This window comes from Pleurodeles waltl, chromosome 11 (genome assembly GCF_031143425.1).
Source record: "Pleurodeles waltl isolate 20211129_DDA chromosome 11, aPleWal1.hap1.20221129, whole genome shotgun sequence".
In the NCBI taxonomy this organism is placed as follows: Eukaryota; Metazoa; Chordata; class Amphibia; order Caudata; family Salamandridae; genus Pleurodeles; species Pleurodeles waltl.
The window spans coordinates 824,008,281-824,026,863 of record NC_090450.1 but is presented as its reverse complement, the minus strand read 5'-3'; the positions used below and the strand labels follow the sequence as shown (position 1 = coordinate 824,026,863).

The 18,583-nt window shown below is 45.2% G+C and overlaps 1 protein-coding gene across 4 annotated transcripts in view; it reads left to right on the top strand.

Moving 5' to 3' along the window:
* Positions 1-18,583, top strand: part of SMTN (smoothelin) — a 777,537-nt gene that overhangs the window by 619,829 nt on the left and 139,125 nt on the right. The window lies entirely within an intron of this gene.

The window sequence follows — 18,583 nt, the reverse complement described above, 5'->3', positions numbered from 1 at the left end:
ACATTTGATACATATGCTTGATGCCTATTTACAACTGTACTTACATGCAACAAAGGCCTTTTGGTGCTAGTAATAAAGTAACAAAATATATTTTTGCTATCTAAAAACAATTTGCCTGGAGTGTGTGCCTCATTTCTTGACTTTGAGTGTACAACAAATGCTTTGCACTACCCTCTGATAAGCCTAACTGCTCGACCAGACTACCACACATGAGAGCATTGGTATTATCTAATTTTGCCTCTGTTAAGCCTCTGGGGAACCCCTGAACTCTGTGCAGACTATACCTAATTTTGGTATAGTATGTACAGAGCAAGGTTCCTACACCTACGGCCAAAGTGTGCCTCGGCTTCAAGGGCCACATCCAAAACAGAGGTCACCTTCCGAATACTTTCGTGGACCATGACTTGAAACCTCTTTTCCTGGTGTTTATCTAGCAGATCACTCAGAAAACGTTTTTTCTTTTGTGCTTCAGTTTAAATGTATTCAGTAGATTTTGAGATATTTGCTTTTTAAAAACTGTATCATTTGAACGCGCAACCACCATTTTAATTTCAGATATGGGCATTTTGCCGAGCTTGTAAGTCTAGGTGAATTCTTGAATGTAAAAAAGAAAAAGGAAAGTGGTTTGGTAGAGAGAAGGGGCTGGTCAAAAGTACTGTGGCTCAATGGAAGGCTTGGTAGGGTGAGTGGGCTGCTGGGTGAGAGACATGGCCAAATAGAATTAACTGTATCTTCTAGGCTCTTAATACATCAGGGAAGAGTTAAGACCTGAATCATGTGCTACTAGCATAATATGAGCTTCTCACTAAAGTACTTTCTTTTTAAAATGTTATTTATCATTTTTCAGTAGTAAAGAAACAATACAGCAACACCATGCCCATATATTTCCATACAGTTATTCAGCAGCACTTAATGCAATAATGGGCAGGTTAATTAAAAAATATTCAGAATGACCACAAGTAAATAGCAGTAGCAGAGCGAATGCAACAGTTATGCAGCCGTCACATCTGGTTCTCCAATGAAGGCTTAACAGCGATGAGGAGAAAGAAAGAGCAAAAAATATAGCCGGTTATTCTGATATGTCATTATCCAAAGTTAGCAGGTAATCTTGTAATGGTTCCCAGATATTCTTGGGTCAGGAGGTTTGAGGGTGCAGCGTAGGGTGAACTTCACTACTTTATCACAATATATCATGTTCTTTAACCATCTGGAGTCAGTGGGGCAAGATTTGCTACCCCAACGCAGTTCCAGTCCCACTTGGTGAGTAATAGAACAATGGCAGTGAATCTCGCTTAAGGGAAGATCTTTAACATAACCCAGGAGTGCCATTAGCGGTGGAAGGACGGGAGTCTCTGCTGTCATGGTGAAAATCAAGGAGAAGATTTTAGACCAATAGGAGCTTATTGGTGGGAAAGTCCGAATTAAGTGAACAAAGTCAGCCTCAGTGTTGGGAGATTTAGAACACTGGGATGATCGCGCAGTGTCAATGCGTGCTAAGTATCTGGGAGTGCAGTATACCTGATGTAAGAATTTGAAATGCAGAAGCTTATGCTTTTCATTAAGAGATAAGTTTAGTCTGTGAACAGCAAAAGTACCAGGTTTTATCTGGTAGTACCATAGTTCAGTCTGATTATCTGTTCTTTTTCCCTGTGTAGGCGAATGCCGAGATATTTGGTGGAGTTGGAGCACCAGGTCAATGGGTACTCAGTGGTGCCATGTTTAGGGGCATTGGTGAAAGGGGAAATTTTAATTTGGCCCAGTTTATATTAAGGCCAGAGAGACCGCCAAATCATGTGATTTCTCCTATGAGAAGAGAGAGATTATCAGGCAGTGGGGAATGAAGAGAAGGATATTGTCCATGTACATGGATATCAATAATGAGCCAGAAGTGAATCGATGAGGCAATAGACATGTTTCAAATGCAGGTGATGCACTAGAGGATCCATAGCGACAATAAAAAGAAGCCGCAATTGAGGGCATCCCTGTTGAGTCCCTCGAGCTACTGGAAAGGGGACAATAAGAGAGTGTTTACTCTCACATGTGCCTTGGGACTGGCATAGAGAAGCATAATAAGGGCAGTGTACCCACGAGGAAGTCCCAGTTTATATAAGATGGCCATTAAAAAGTACCGCTCTAAAGAGTCAAAGGCCTCCTCAACATCTAAAAGAGCAATCGCTGCCAGGAGGTCAGGTGCAATCCTATTCAATACCACAAATATTGTCCAGAGCTTCAAGGCTGTGAATCTATGGGGATGCCAGACTGAATAGGCGAGGTTTCAGCAGTAACCTAATAACGGCCTCCTGTAATGTGTGAGGTAAAACAGCAGCTTTCCCCTTTGTGAATGTTGCCCAGAATGTTTTTTCAGAGCAGGCAGTGGTCCAATGGAAAACGAAACCAAATGGTTAAGGAAAACGGGCTGCAAAATAAAAATAAAAAACTGCTTTATTTAAAAAGCAGTCACAGACATGGAGGTCTGCTGTCTTCAGCAGGCCACCATCCCTGTGAGTGCAGGGCCTCGCTATGGGGTCGCAAAATGCGACCCCATAGCGAATCGCAGACGGTGTCTGAGACACCCTTCTGCATCCGATTTTGCAAATTTGAAATTGCGAGTCGCACCGACTCGCAATTTCACATTCGCAAAATCAGAACTTCCTACATCTGGTCCTATATGTGTAAGTTGGATGAGTATGTCTCGTAGTATTCCCGCATGTTTAGAGATGCATAACCCTCAAATATAAGCCTTAAAGACTTCCCATGGGGAAGCTTGAGTGTAGACCGAACCAGTAGTAAGCATGAAGTATTCATTGATGGAGTCATGTTATCCCAGATGGAAGACCTCATAATATAGTGCATCACCTGGAAATCACCAGCAAGGCTCCAGGCACCTCCCACACGATTCACACCCGGGAGGGTTCAGACAGTGTGCACAGCAGGTGTGTCACATCAGTCAGCCACCAAACCGAGCTGGCAGGGAAAAAACAAAAATCGCATTTTGTCCACACATTGTAGGGCGCAGAAAAGAAAGTACATTCTGTGGTGGGAGTGTGTCGCAGTCACCAGGCATGTTTAGGGCATGGGTGTCGGTAATGTCGCTGAGGACACGTAGTGACAGTGGTTTGGTGCTTGTATGTGTGCTTGTGGAATCCAACTATGGGTCATGGACTAGGATTGAATCCCCAATAATAATCACATTGACCTCTATCTTGCCTATTAGTACAGAGTTTTCTTGATAAAAGTCAGGGGCATAAACATTGACTAAGAGAACGCATCAAAAAGTATACTGGTGATTATAACATATCTACCATTTGGGTCTACGAAGCTTCTCATATGTGTAAAGTGAATACGTTTATGTATTATAATGCGCACTCTTCATGAGTAGGAGCTATAACATGAAAAATATTGATGATTTCCCCAGGAAGAGGTGAATGTGATAGACTTGAAGGGTGAGGATGGGTTTCCTGGAGGAAAGCAATTTTAATGCTATGCCTTGCCAAATAGGAGAGGACCTGTTTGCCTTTATGGGGTTTGAAATAGTTAAATCTGAGAATATTCCACGTCAAAAAAGTTGTTTCTACTTCGTGTTTAGAATGTACTCTAGATATTGGAGGTGTTTCAGTTTATCCTTGCTCTAAACAAGACCCTAAGTTCTGAAAAATGGAAGTGCAAATGGGTGGTGTCAGAGTCTTAAAAGCTTGTAACCTTTAATTAAAAAAAAAAAAAAAAATCTGTCATATTTGTTATTGATGGCATTGTGGCACGTTTTTATGAAAGCCAGTGGGTTGTCTTTTTGTGTAGGACTTGTGGACGTGTCAAGAAGTGTCCATTTTCTAAAGCCTTCAGAAAGCCAATTATAGTGCTCTCACACTTTTGTAACTTGTTTGTGGGGAAACACAGGAGGTAGGATTCAAGTGGTGGGAGGTGGAGTGTTATACCTTCTGTTTGAAGTAGTATTGGTCACAGCTGCTGTAGTAATACTTGTTGGGGGGTTAATAAAGGAAATGAGAGTGTAGTCGATTCCGGTTATGAGTAGATTTCCTATTATTGTGAGGAGTCCAGAATGTTTTGTGGAGGATTGGAATGCGTTGTTACCTAGCCAGTTTACAATCACGATTAGGCAATCCAGCTTTGAGTCAGAAATCGGGTCTCTGCTCACTTATTTCTGTGTGCTTCACTTCGCTTTCTTGCCACCTTGGAACCAGAGAATGGCATGTGTTGTCAAGAGTTATTAGAAGTAACTTCCACCTCCATCCCTTGCACTTATTTTGCCCCCAGGGGATGTTACAGTAACATTACACATTTGAGATGATACACCCACACATTGACTGCTATGGATTATCTGAGTGCACGCCTAGCCATTGTGATACCGTCAGTCTACCTGAAAAGTACACCATGTACTTGCTCATTTGGATACAGGCAGCATAGTGATCAAGTAATGCAGAATGCCCATATTAATTGACTTAAGCGCCATATTAGTCATGTGGGCAGCCTGCCTTAATGACAGCACGTGTTTTAGTATTCTCAGTAACAATCTCCCATTAACAGTAATATTGTTGGGGGGTCGAGGCTTGACAGCCAAATATGGCGGCCGCTCTGTAATTGAGCTCCCCAGCGGTCAGCAATAAAAATGGCAATAAAAATGGCATAATTCTCCTGCACTGCATCCTTACAGCCCCCTGCCACATCCCAGAGGCATTGGGGGCTCGATACTGACCCGGGGGCGCCCTTTGCAGAAATGGCACACAACAGGCCCTACATTGCCATACCGGGGTCGGCGACCTGGTAGCTGACCAACAACATGACATTAAGAGTGGTGCATGTGACTGACAGCCATTGTGTGCCCCCCGTCCACACTGCGCATGAGGGAGGGCCAATCCACCCTCATCAGGGTCCAAGCAGAAACTGTACAGCCAGATCCCTGAAGTATTGGGGCCCAATACAGACCTGGGCGAGCACTGTGTGGAGGAGGCACACAAGGAAGTAGGGCAGCACTGCCGTTTGAGAGGCCGTGGCAGGGGGGAACCTGACAGGCATGGCCCCGGGGAGACCCTCGCAGGCCGCCTGCCGTGGCGACCTTTTGGACTCCTGGCAGAGTAGAGAGGGCTGATCTGCCCACAACAGAGCCCAGGGGCAGAGAGCTGGTGCACCCACAGGGTGAAGACCCGCATCATGGAGTAGGCAGCACGTTGCTTTGACATAGGCCGTGGCAGGGCCCAGGAGGTGAAGCTTCCTCGCCGTGCTCAGCAACGCTGCAACAGACACTCATGCCCTAAGAGGCCCTGTGGGGTACAGCAGCTGCACGACCAGCTGACAGCCTCTGCAGGTTTTGGACTGTGCCGCATGGCGAGTGAGACTCAGTAGGATCCTGCACATCGCGGGGCCAGTGTGAAGCGGTTGTGGACCATAAAGATCTTATGGTCTGCGGCCCTCCACTTCCCCAGGGGATACCAATGGAGTGATTTCACTGATGCACATAAATAGCCAGAAGGACACTGGCTGTGAGTCTTTGATGCCTGCTACCTCTGTGTGACTGCCATCTGGGGAGAAGGGGGCTTGCCTGCATCCTGGTGAGCTCAGTGGACAGGCAAACAGATAGCTACAACGGTACCATTGGTCCTGTGCAGGAGCATGCCCCGTGGTTGGCAGCCCAGCCGTATCCTTGCTCATTATCCCTCCGCAAGGAGCTCAATTGCAGGGCCCCTTGGGGTGTGCTTGGCCCTGGTTCTTGTCCATGTGCCTTGAAGTGGTCCTCCGACGCCTGCAGAGGGCCTCCATCCTGTTCCTTGGAGTGATCTGCTCCTGATGACAGGACCCAGCTGCACGTACCGCCCCAGTTGTTTCTCCGGGGGGTCTGGCTGGTTGCGCCATGACGTGAAGGTTGGTGTACCTCAGGCACAACATGCTAGCCATGACTAAAGAAAAAAACACAGTAGGCGCAAAACAGAATACCATGGATAAATATATCCAACCCAATGGTCAGCCTCAGCAACCCACCCTCAGCAATCAGCCACCCTCACCCCCAGATAAAGCAACACTCCTGGTGGCCATTACACAGTCTTGAAATCTGCTACACGCAAAAATCGGAGCAGTCAGATCAGACATTACAATACTTCAGCAAGATCTCCGTAATGCAATGGATAATGGAGGCGTGGAGAGTGTCCGGCGTGGAAGATTCAGTAATCACCTTACGGAAGAAAGTTAACAAACTTGTAAGAGGTCACCAAGGAGCTTGCCTGGCTTGTTGAGGATGCAGAGGGGAGAGCGCACCGCAGTAACTTACATTTTGTGGGGTTCCTTGAGAGATGGGAGAATCGGCCAATGGACACCTTCCTGACACAATGGCTGCACTCTGTGATTCCTGCATAGGCTCTCCCCTCTTGTTTGAGTGGGCCCAGAATCCTAAACCACATGGACAGGGATGTGATCATCTGATTTTCTCGCTTTCAGGACAAGATCATCTTTCAGTCCTCCACCATCATGATCTTTCCTGATTACACTAGCGCCAGTCATTTGTGGCAGCCAAGCAATGAGTACATTATTTTTTATTGCAATACACGCTGCTGTACCCATCCTGCCTACGTGTGGTCTTTGAATCTCAAACCTACTTCTTTGACACCCCAGAAGAAGTTTTTCAATGAACTAATGAAAAGGTGACCCTAAACTCCTGTTTTTTGATTGAGACTCATTGCAGAATGGGATCGACCTAGGAAATCTGGGTCAGGGCGTAGAGGCAGATCCCACTCATCCTGGTGCAGTGTCCATACAGACAAAGATACGTGAAATTGCGTGGGTGGTTGTGCGGACCTCCCCCGGTGTTGAACCAGGGTTACATAGTGTCACCTTTTGTGCATGTTTTCTGTTGCAGGTGATTCAGTATGGACTAAACAGTAACTGCCTTTTAGCACCAGGGACAGCCACTGGTGATTTTCCATTATGGGGGATCTCTTGGACGTGACTGCTGGGGCTCCATGTTCTCAAAGTCCGCGACATATGCTTCCTGGTTTGTAAAATATGTGGGTAGTTGGAAGTTATTTCAGTTGTGTTTTATCTGTTGGCACTATCTCTGCATTCACCACACCACCCATTTATGTCCAACTGCACATGATACACCTTCCCAAGACGAAGACGACCATGCTTGCAGAGACCCAGAATGACCCACTGGGACATGTTAGTGTCATGTCCTGAAATGTCAGAGGAATCCTTGATAAGGTCAGACGTGGAGCTGTTTTGAAGTACTCTAAAAGGTCAGGTGTTCATATTTTGATGCTCCAAGAGACCCATCTCATAGGTAATAGAGCTCCCTGTATTGCCCGATATGGGCACAACCAGGTCTTACACTCATGGTTTACATGGGAGTCCAGGGGCACATGTATTTTTATAAAGGGGTCCTTGCCCTTCCAACAGACTAGAATCTGGATGTATCGTCTGGGAAGATACACAGTGGTCACAGGTAGGCTTTACAGTGAGAATGTCACTCTTGGTTGTTTTTACATCCCTGCCCCCGGGGACAGTTCTTTGTAGATGGGGTAGTGCGCCTAGGGGCGGAGCTTACACATGGCCTATCGGTGTTGGACGTTATGGACACTCAGGTTGACATTTGCCACATACCTAGGGACACGTCTGAGCCCATTGCATCCAAGCTTTCTACTTTAATAACTGCTTTGGGATCAGCCAACATTTGGAGATCACACAGTCCATTGGGGAGAGGTTGTACATATCTCTCCACGACCCATAATTCCCTCTCCAGATTGGGTTATTTCTTTGTCCCAGTTGTATACCTATGTAGGATTTCACATATCATGGTGCTGGCCAGAAGGTTATCAGATCATTCTCCTGTGGTTTCGGGACTACACATGGGACCTGTCAGGCGGCTCTTTAGATTGCGTCTATTGTCATTGAACTTGCATCTCCCTGCTTACAGAACACATCTTAGTCGCCATATTAACGAATACTTCACACTCAATGTAGGCCCAGTGACGTTGGCAATGACTTTACGGGATTCATTCAAACCAGTTCTTCGTGGCATAGACAATAGTTATTGCTCATGTGAAAATTGGCATAAGCTGGGAGACATAGCCAACCTTGAGTTACAGGTCCATGAATTGGGAGAGCGTGGTGGCCGGGCAGCAGAAGAAATAGTGTGGCGTCAGTTGGGATTGGTCCAACAGCAGTATCGTCAACTGTTGATGGACGAGGCCAAACTTACTTGGCAGGCAGCACAAAGTCTCATTTATTAGTGGGGGGACAAATCAAGTAAAATACTTCATAAGCTCTGTCATGCCACATTTCAGACACCTCCCCTAGCGCTAATCCGAGATGAGCAGGGAGATCTGATAGTGGAACTCGGAGAGATCAGGCACAACTTTGCGACGTATTTCCGGGTGACATACACCCGACACAAAACACTACCCCTAGACCAAATTATAGACTACGTAGATGCTCTGCTCCTCCAGACGCTCTCTGATGATGCCTGTCTTAACTGGATGAAGAATTTACGGAGGCTGAAGAAGCCTTAGCTCTGGAAGGATTCCACTCAGGAAAGGTCACAGCTCCTAATGGACTCCTAGCGGATTTCTTTAAACCCTTTATTCCCAAGCTAGGGAAATATGATATGCAAAGCGATACACACTGCCATAGATACTGCATTTCTCCCGTGGGAGTGGCGCCAAGCTGAGATAGTGGTCTTCCCCAAACTGGGCTGCCCTCCTTATGCCATCTAATCCTATCACCCGATCTTCCTTCTGAACACAGAAGCCAATATTTTAGCCAAAGCCCTTGCCAACAGACTACTTCCATATCTTTCTGATCTGATCCATCCAGACCAGACAGGCTTCATGCCAGGCCATGCCACATGCCACAGTGGTTGCCGAGTCTCCAACACCCTTTCTGTGGCCGGTAGTCTGGAAGAGCTAGCAGCAGTGCTTCTGGCTGACATGGACAAGATGTTTGATTCCTTACGTTGGGAATGTTTGTTCCCCTGCGCCACAGATTGAACTTTGGCCCTAGTTTAATCTTCTATGTATGTCTATTGTACATAGACCTGACTGTGAGGGTAGCAGGCTATACATCTGAAGAATTCTCCATACAGAGAAGAACCCGAGAAGTGTTACCCACTTTCCCCGTTATTGTTCACCCTAGTGGTTGAACTGCTAGCGGTATGGATACATCTGGGCGCCCAGTTATGGGGTTTTGAATGAAGCCCAGGCTGCTCAGGCCGTATAGCGTTATGCGCGGATGACATCTTATTCTTCTTGACTGAACCTGATACTTCTGGCCCACGCATACTTCAGATCATGCATATATTTGGCAAAACATCAGGGTTTGCTCTGAATACTACCAAAGCTCGGTGATCTTTCCACTCAATGGATATGCCTTGCCTCTCACCTTGGTGACGGGCGTGCAGTTGGCTGAGCAAGATTTTCAGTTACATTGTAGCCAATTTCCCCATTACCTTCAATTAGACTCGCCATTACCCCCTACATTAAAGACATAGACACACTCCCAGAGTATAACCCATTGGAGGACAAACTCCTTTCAGACCCCCTGGAGGCCGACAAAATATCTCTGATGTATCACTCACTAGTGCTACATAGCACTGACACCCTCTCCACCCTTAGGGGTTCCTGGAAAGCAGATTTAAACTTATTAGAAGATGATAACTGGTCAGACCCACTACACGCTCCAGCGAGGCAGCCATTTCCGCCTCCCTTATACAACTAAAATACCTACATAAGGCGTGCTACACACAACACCATTTAAGGCAGATGGACCTAGTGGCCTCCAGCAATGCTTCCGGTTTTCTAAAGACGGTACCTTCCTCCACACTGTCTGGAGCTGCACTGGGTTAGACCGCTTCTGGAGGTGAGTTTCCACCTGCCTGGGTGAGGTGCTGGCCTGGACCTTCCCTCTAGATCCCAAATTGACCCTTCTTCATATCATGGACGGTCTTAGTGGCAATAGATACAGGAGAGCCTTATTATTCTTGTGGCTGACCACAGCTTAATGGGATATACCAAAAGTACGGAAGGCGGACCGTGCCTCCTCCCTAGCAGTGTGGAAACAGGGTTTGGATAAATGGATGGGGTTGAAGATAACTGCATTTCAGGTGAGGGCATGCCCCCAGAAGCACCCCAGGATTTGACAGAGGTGGACGGATTGCAGAGGTATCGCTCTAGAACCCGTCCGAACATACACATCTTGCTTGAATGACGAGATTAGAATCTATGGGACATCCTACCCCTGATATACCATACAGCTCTACACTCTTTATCAAATCAATTATAAGAAGTAGACATAGGGTCATGGGGGGTGGGATTCATATGTGCCTGTTTTATATTATTTTTTCCTGCTTTATTTTGTGTCATGTTATTGGTATTCTTCTGTTCAAAATGGCCAGGATGCTTAGGAAAATGTAACAACATTTGTTTAGGAAAAATATATTATTGTATTGACAGTGTTATCATAGGTGAAACCATTAAGAGCATGAAATTGTTTATCTTTCTTTGGAATCTGAGCAAAGGATGAAATCAATCAGTCCGAACTTTCAGAGGTGAACCACAGACACCAAAGGTTAATGGATGTTGCCCATCACTGGTTGAGATGTGTTTTTTTAAAAAGCGGCTAGTGTTTTATCTGTGGAAAGTAGTTGGATGCCCACCTAAGGCAAGTGATGTTTTGTGTGATCAGTATGATTTCCTTAAGTGATTAACACCAATTTATTTTTTACTATGACATTTTGTTTCATCTGCCACTCTCAACATCCTCCAATAAGTACAAACTTCTTGGGTGAATCAATTTTTTTTTTCCTTCTTGCACTATCCACAAGGCCCAGGGGTGCAAGGGGACACCTACAAATATGGCTGCCTTTGATACTCACATTGGTGATAAGAGTACTCCTTTCCCTTTCTACCATTAGGGACAATAACACCATTGATACGTGGCTGCCTGTGATGCATACCTCTCACCTCTAATAATCTGGTATTTGACTGGCAGGCTTTTCAATGCAGTGAGATTCTATTGACTAAGTGAAGTCATCCTACTGCCTTTTGTTGATATTGTGAGTTCCACGTCTTAAGAGGTCAAAAAAGGCTTCCAAACTGGAAATGCCTTACCAACAATTCTCTTGAAGCCACTTATTATATTAAAGGCTTGCACATGTCAATTAAGTCTGTGAGTATATTTTCATCTCTCAGCATGCAGTATTCCTCTTAGTGACCACTGTGACCTGACCCCTAGCATCTTGGGCCATCAGTGTAATCTGTTAGGGAGCAAAGTCAGGTTATTCAAGAGGTAACTGTTAGCATTATAGCAGGACTGAGACTAACAATAGAGAGGCAGGTGAGGCTACAATGGACCAGTATGCCATTACTGAATCTGATCAAAATGCAGACCAATCTAGAATGTCACATTGTAAAGGTATGCAGAGTGTAAACAGAAAGTAAATGGGTCAGAAAAATAGAGTGGTCCAACGACTTAAATTACGCTAACGCTAAAGAACACAGCACTAAGAAGAAATCGCCAAGAGAGGCAATAAACTACAAGACCCTTTTTGTTTGAGAGTTACTGGGATGAGAACTCAGAGTGGGCTGTAACCAAAACGTGCTGGAATAACCAATACCCTGATGATACAGACAAAACAAACAGGAACTCCTAAGGTGCATCCAAAATGCGCTTGGACATCATGCCTTGTTCTGACACATGGAAATTGGAACAAGGCTTCATAACATAAACTTCTAGAGTGTGAACCTAGGTACAAAGTGGTAGAGCGTGGTATAAGACCAGTATTACTGTGTAGCTTAATATCAAAATAGGGCATGGGACTGTACATAAGGGACAGTGAATGGAGCTAACACTGGGACAAAGGTGAAGGAATGTGTACTTTGGGTGAATACTACTTAAAAGAGAGCTACAGTGGGAGATATCGGGGAATGTTGACTGCTTTGCTGCAGGACGTGGACTGGGAATGTTTGACAACTCCTTATACTTCTCCCTTATGCTTCTCTTCTTTCTCAGATTAGAGTTAAACTTTGATCTATCTAATGTAGTAACAGCTTTCATAGGTCGCATAAGAATTTTCTTACCTTCATTTTCTTTCTCCCATTCCCTTAAAGTTGCAGGAAGTTTGGTACAGGTTGGACTGTAAGAGGGTGCTGCCTTTTACCTTATTCAGCTGAAAAGTTTAGGTTCGACAGTGAGCTGTTTTTTGGGTTCCAGGTTTCATGGATATATAAAAGTGTTTCAAAAACGACCAACACCAGATGAATTGTGTTGTGTATCAAGCTTTAATAGTTTTCCCAAACATTCTGTCCTGCATGAATCTTGAAATCTAGTAGTGAAAGGGTGTCACTTTAACACTTTTGAAAGAAGTACCAGTAGGACATTTGCCAGGCAACTTTGTGGGCTTCAGAAGCAGGACTCCGGCTGGAAGAATGAGCATGCTTCTGCAGCGTAATTTTTTCACTATATCTTAATTTTATTAGTAGCCCGATATTGTTCCTCAAGCCCTCCTTACAGTAAATGCAGTGGAGTCAAAGGAGTAATCAGCAGGTAGAACTATATTTCTGATGGATGCATCTAACCACAGATCCTCACCTTTTGAGTTTCCCCAAGCAACAGACTGGATCTGGAAGATTTTTCTGGGTAGCTCCTGCGTGCCAGTAGGGAGGCGTTGTGTGGCTAAGCGTTGACTCTGCTCTGCCCTGGAAGTGACAGCTGGAGCTACACATTGGGGCCACCCAAGTGCATTCACATCAGTTCCTTTCTTTCTGCAAGTTCGTACATGGATCTGGAGCTAGCTTCTAATTTTTCTCATCAGTTGACAAGCTTTTGTCTCTTCAATATTTTTCCTAGAGTGCAAGGAAAGATGCCCCTTACTAAAACCACAGGATTTAAGTCCTGTAAGAACTGTTGCAACATTTGTCTGGTACAGATCCCCAAAAAATTGTCTCTCTGGTGTTTAGGGCAAGGCACTACAGGAAGTCATGTAATGGCTACTCCTCGTTGAAGTCAGGGACACAGACCTGTTCCTTTTCAAAGGGCCAGTTCCTGGACAGTTCTAATTGTGGGCCAAGTCTTTGGGTAAGTCAAAATGCAAAAAGAAACACATGAAGTCCAAGAATGCTTCATGCCAGCCTTGCCATTCTCCATCTGGTAAGTCGAGAGGATGTCAATATGACGCTCAGTCTCACTCCTGGTTCCCTACTGAGGAGCTGATCGTGCATATTCTGATGCACCCCGAATTCCCAGGTCAGTCAACGACTCCAAAACAGATTGAAGTGTTTAAGGAGGTCATGGATTGCATCTTTGGCACCCTACCAGCTCCCTCTAGTGAGACTTCAAGCCCCATGAATCCTCAGAGGCCTCCAGTCGGGTTACTGTCAATGGGACCACCCTCAGCAAACTCTATGCCTGCTGACCACACTTCAGGCTCAGCTCCTACTTCAGATCTAACTCCACACCTGGTCCCAAGATCCATCCCGGCCAGTTCCATCTTCATCAGTTGGAGAAAGAAATCAATGTTGTTGTTCTGTCTGATTCTGAACCCAATCTGTCTCAAGCTCGGCCGAAATTGCATTCTGGCTAATTTTCTACGCTTGTTCCTCTGACTCTGATAAGACAGTGCCACTGCCTAATAGCCATCCTGGAGTGTTCCAACAACTGTTTGGATTGGACTCTGACCAGAGCCAACCAGTTTTTGGTGACAGTGTTGATGGTTGGGAACAATTCTCCCCACAATATGATAAAGACAATTTTTCTCTCGACCTACAAGAGGACTCTGTTCTGGACACCCCCCCTGATGCAGGGCTGGTTCCCACTACTGGCCCTTCCAGGGAAGAGTTTGCTTCTTTCACCATGGTCATTTAACAGGCAGCCAGAGTCTTGGATTTTTAGTTGTCTTTGGTTGAGGTAAAACCAATTTTGTCACTGAAGTATTACAACCTGAACAGTCCTCATCTTAATCCATACTGCTGTTCAGTGAGGCGTTGACAGACGTCCTCTTGGGCACCTGTCCACCTGTAAATAGGTGGCGTGTCACTTCAGACCCGCTCCAGGTGTACCTGCCTTCTTAATGAAGCACTCTACTACTGAGCCTGTTAGTGAAGGCCTCCACTGGCAATGTTAATCCTAATTCTTTTACCACTACCTATAGATTGAAAACAATTTAGGCATTTGGGAAGAGGATATTTTGTTCTCTAGCCTTGCCCTCTGCTCAGTCCATGCGAGCTGTTTGCTGGAAAGATACTCCCATGCAATAAGGAACTCCCTCACTTAGATCTTAACAGTAGTCTCTGAAGAATTAAAAAACAATTTGACCATTCACAATGGCAAGGCTGCATGCAGCTAAGTACATCATCTGGTCTAGCCTAAACACACCACACTTTTTAGGCAGAGCTGGCAACACTAGCTTGGTGTTTCAGCACAACACGTGGATTAGATTCACGGGCTTCTTGAGTGACATTACAGCATCACTCATGGATAGGCCTTTGATGGGTCTCTCCTCTTTGATGTGCAGAGTGCGTGCTCCCGCAGGCTTACCACACTTGGAAAGCAAGGCTGTACCCCCAACAATTTCACCCTTCCATGGCACTGATAGGTGTTTTGCCTTTATACCACTTCAGGTCCATATTACAGGCACCACAGTCCTTTCGGAGAACCATTTGTCCATTATGTGCAGTAGATTCAGGCTCTTTTGGAGAAATGTTGCCATACAGAGGGTCCATCCTTCCCTCAGAGATCGACACTGGATGTTACTCCCATTATTAATTAGTGCTCAAAAAGGGCAGAGACATTCACCCCATTTTACATTTTTCAGCTCTCAATTTCTACCTGCGCATGGACAAATTCAAGAGGCTCATACAGGCCCAGCTTCTTTCTGCCCTGGATCCAGGAGACTAGATGGTAGGACTGGACCTGCACATTTTAATGTCCCTATCCTGCAAACTCAAGGTGGGCCAGGGGCGTTTTCAGTTTACTGTGCTTCCTTTCAGCCTGACCAATGTTTCTCAGGTGTTAATGAAGATGAATGCAGTGTTTGCAGATAACTTTCAGAGGTTGTGGGTACCACTCTTCCCTTTCCTTGATAACTGACTGTTGACGGTGGGCTTGCCACAGTCTCAATTGTAGACCACCTCCAGACTACCACAAACCTCTTTACATCTCTGAGGTTTCCAATCAATGTGCCAAAGTCAAACCTTACTCCATTACAGAACCTCCTTTTCATTTTAGCCATGCTGAATACAGGGCACGTTCTGGCCTTTCCTCCAGTGCCATGAGTCCAGAACATTTGGGCTATGATCCTGATTTTTCAGCCTTGGTTCTGGGTCTCAGTTAGGATGGCTCTGAGGCTTCTTGACCTACTGGCCTCCTGCATCCTGCTCATTGACAATGGCAGATGGCATGCTCTGGAGTGAGATCTGATGTCTCAGTGGGACCATTACTATGAGAACCTCTCCAATTCCACTGAGGTTTCGGAAAAGACTGCAAAAGATCTGCAGTAGTTGCTGCTTGTTCTCATTGCTCTAGTGGCTGATCCTTCTCCCTACCTCTTTCAAAGCTGACAATGGTTACAAATACATCATTAGTCCATTGAGGAGATCATCTGGGAAGGGTGGAAAAAGAGAGGATTCTAGTCACCTGGAGGCGTGTCTCCTCCGATCGGTTTGCCAGAGTTGGGGGTGATTTGCTCGGCCTTAAAGTCCTTCCTGCCAACAATCGAAGGGAGGCGGGTGCAGGCTCTCATGGACAAAATGGCCACCATGTTTTAGTGCACCAAGAAAGGCGGGGTGGAGTCCTGTGCCAGAAGGATCTACCCTTCCTGTACTAACTGAATTGTCAGAGCATTTCCCTGCTGGTACACTGTATGGCAGGATCTTTAAATGTCAGGCTAGACAAACGCAGCCATGGTGGATGGCGGTTACACACAGAGGTGGTGTAGTGTGTCTTCCTACAATGGGGGAAACCCTAGCTTAATCTTTTTGCCGAGAATGTGCAACGTCCATGCTTTTGTGTGCTGAGTTCCCAAGGAGGCTGTCCCTCGTAAACACATTCTGCATGAACTGAAGCACAGGATTCCAGTATTTCCGCACCATGTTCTGAAGAATGATGATGACTGGTCCAAAACCTTCCTAGTGGTTCTGGATTGGGCCATGAGAGTGTGGTTCTCAGAACTTATTAGCTTGAGCATCTGTCCTCCGATCAGGCTGACACTTCCAGAGAATTATTTGTCACAGCAGAAGGGCCGGTCCTCACCTTCCTCATGTGTGCCTCTTTTGAACCAAAGCACAGTTGTCTTCTCACCTCAACATGAGCTTTCTGGTTGCAGTAACTTTATCACGCTGTGTAAGTGAGTTTCAAACTCTCTGGTCTAGTCTCCTTATACCACCCTTTTTCCCAACAAAATGTGCTAAGGACCCAGGTAGCATTCTTACTGAAGTTGATGTTGCTGTTTCGTGTCAGGCAAGTCATCACTCCTCTGACTCCAAAAGAGGAAGCGACAACCCATTGTTTGGATCTTAACAGAGTTCTGACGCTTTACATTGATTACACTAAGGAACATGAGGTGAACAATTAGCCCTTTTTGTGAGTTCTCGGGGGCAAAGAAGGGCAAGGCAATACAGAATCAGAGAATCTAAGAATGGATCGTCTTCTGTAAAAAAAAATGTGCTGCTCTTTGGCTACGAAGCAAGCTCCAGAAGGTTTGAGGGCTCATACCACCAGAGCTAAGGCTGGAGTGCCTATCCTGTATATCTGCCAGGCAGTTATGTGAGCACAGATGTTCATGAAGCAGTGTTGCATTGACAGTCATGTCTCCTGGATAGGCTTTTTGCCCATTTGGTCCTGCAGGACTTTTTGGTCTTAGCCATTTCACAGACCCACGAACTGCGGAGGTAGTACTTTGGTATCTATTCACAAGGTGTGGAATCTGCATTTAGAACTATCCATCAGAACAAGTTACTTACCTTTGGTAATGGTCTTTCTGGTGCATAGTCTATCTAACCACAGGTGCCTCAACGCCTTCCCATCTCCCCGTTCTGTGGAGTGGTCTCCTTTCCATCCAAGTTTAGGAATCTACATACAACGGTGATGGGCTTCCTATCTGAGAGTATGGACCAGCCATGAAAGAAACTGACATCAGCTTAAATGGGTGGTGCTTACACGCAAAGTCAAATGGCGCCACCTACCAGCACGCTGGAGCCCTGATTTTTGAATTTTCTATCTCCAGTCTGGCACCTAGGGATATTCACAAGCTAAGGAATCTGCAGTTAGAGTATCCATCAGAAAGTCCTTTACCAAAGGTAAGAGACTTGTTCTTCTGTTGGAGGCTCTAACGAAAGATTCCTCGCCGCCCTCCTGCCAGCCCGTTCTACGAAACAGACTCTTTTCCATCTAAATAGGTCTCAAATACTAATCTGCACACTGGCACTAATAATTGTTTTTTGGGCTCTGAGTCTGTGGTAATGCATGGCACCCTCAAAGAAACTAATATCAGCACGCTTTGTTGGCACGTATATGGGGCTCCAGCAGTCATTTTTGGGGCAAAGTCGAGCCATTGGGGACAGCACGATGTCACTTACTGACGCCTATGGCCTATAATGAAAAACCTTACAGATCCACTGTGTATCTGCCACAAAGAGAGTTACCAAACGTAAATAACTGGTTCGTTAGAAGAATGTGTTACTTACCTTTTGGTGACATTTTTCTCAATTTATTCTTTGTCTTCAAAATACTTATATTTGTCCTTGTCCACTTGTATGCATATGGTGAATTGATGTGTAATATTGTTTTTGTGCAGTCTTAGCTCCATCTTTTTCTTGATTGCTGTGGTGCAGGAAAATTGGGTTGAACTGTTTTCCTGGTCATGGGTTGTATTTTTATGACCCTTATATATCCCTTTCAGTGGTGATGACCATTTGGCTTCCCAGATGGAATTCACTCTTGTGTTACCTGTTTCATGTAGAAGGTTTCTTGCATCCAATTTTATGTCTGAAGGTATTCAGTCAACTTGGGGGTACTGATGTGGCATTATAGAATGTCCAGGCCACCATCTTGGATATCCATTGGATATAGTTAATATTCATATGTCAGAGACTCTGCGGTCCACTAATGAGTATCCAGCTTTGAGGAAATATTTGAAGACACAGCTGTTGTGATTTGTCTTTTCAGACATATGTTTTCTCAGAACTCGAATACCTTCAAGTTTGGAGGGCTTTTTATTTCATAATAATTATGACTTAATTATGCAGGAAGTAGAGTATTTATCAGAGACAAATGTAGATTTTGCCTGGTTCCTGTGGATATTGAAGTACGCATAGAAGGCTAGAATAAGATTATTTGTGTATGCATGTATCAGTATTTATAAAATGCAAACCTAGCTGTGTATCAAGGCAGCATTGTACATTAAAGGGAGATGCTGGGAGATAGTATACAATTCTGTACATCAGTTGGAGATCTACACGATTTCATTTCATTGTACAGATATTTACAATATCAGCCACTGGGAAGATAAATGACTAGCACAAAGTCACATTATTTTCAGTCAAGTGCTGGACACAGGATTAGAATTTAGGTTCTCATGTTACAAGGTCGC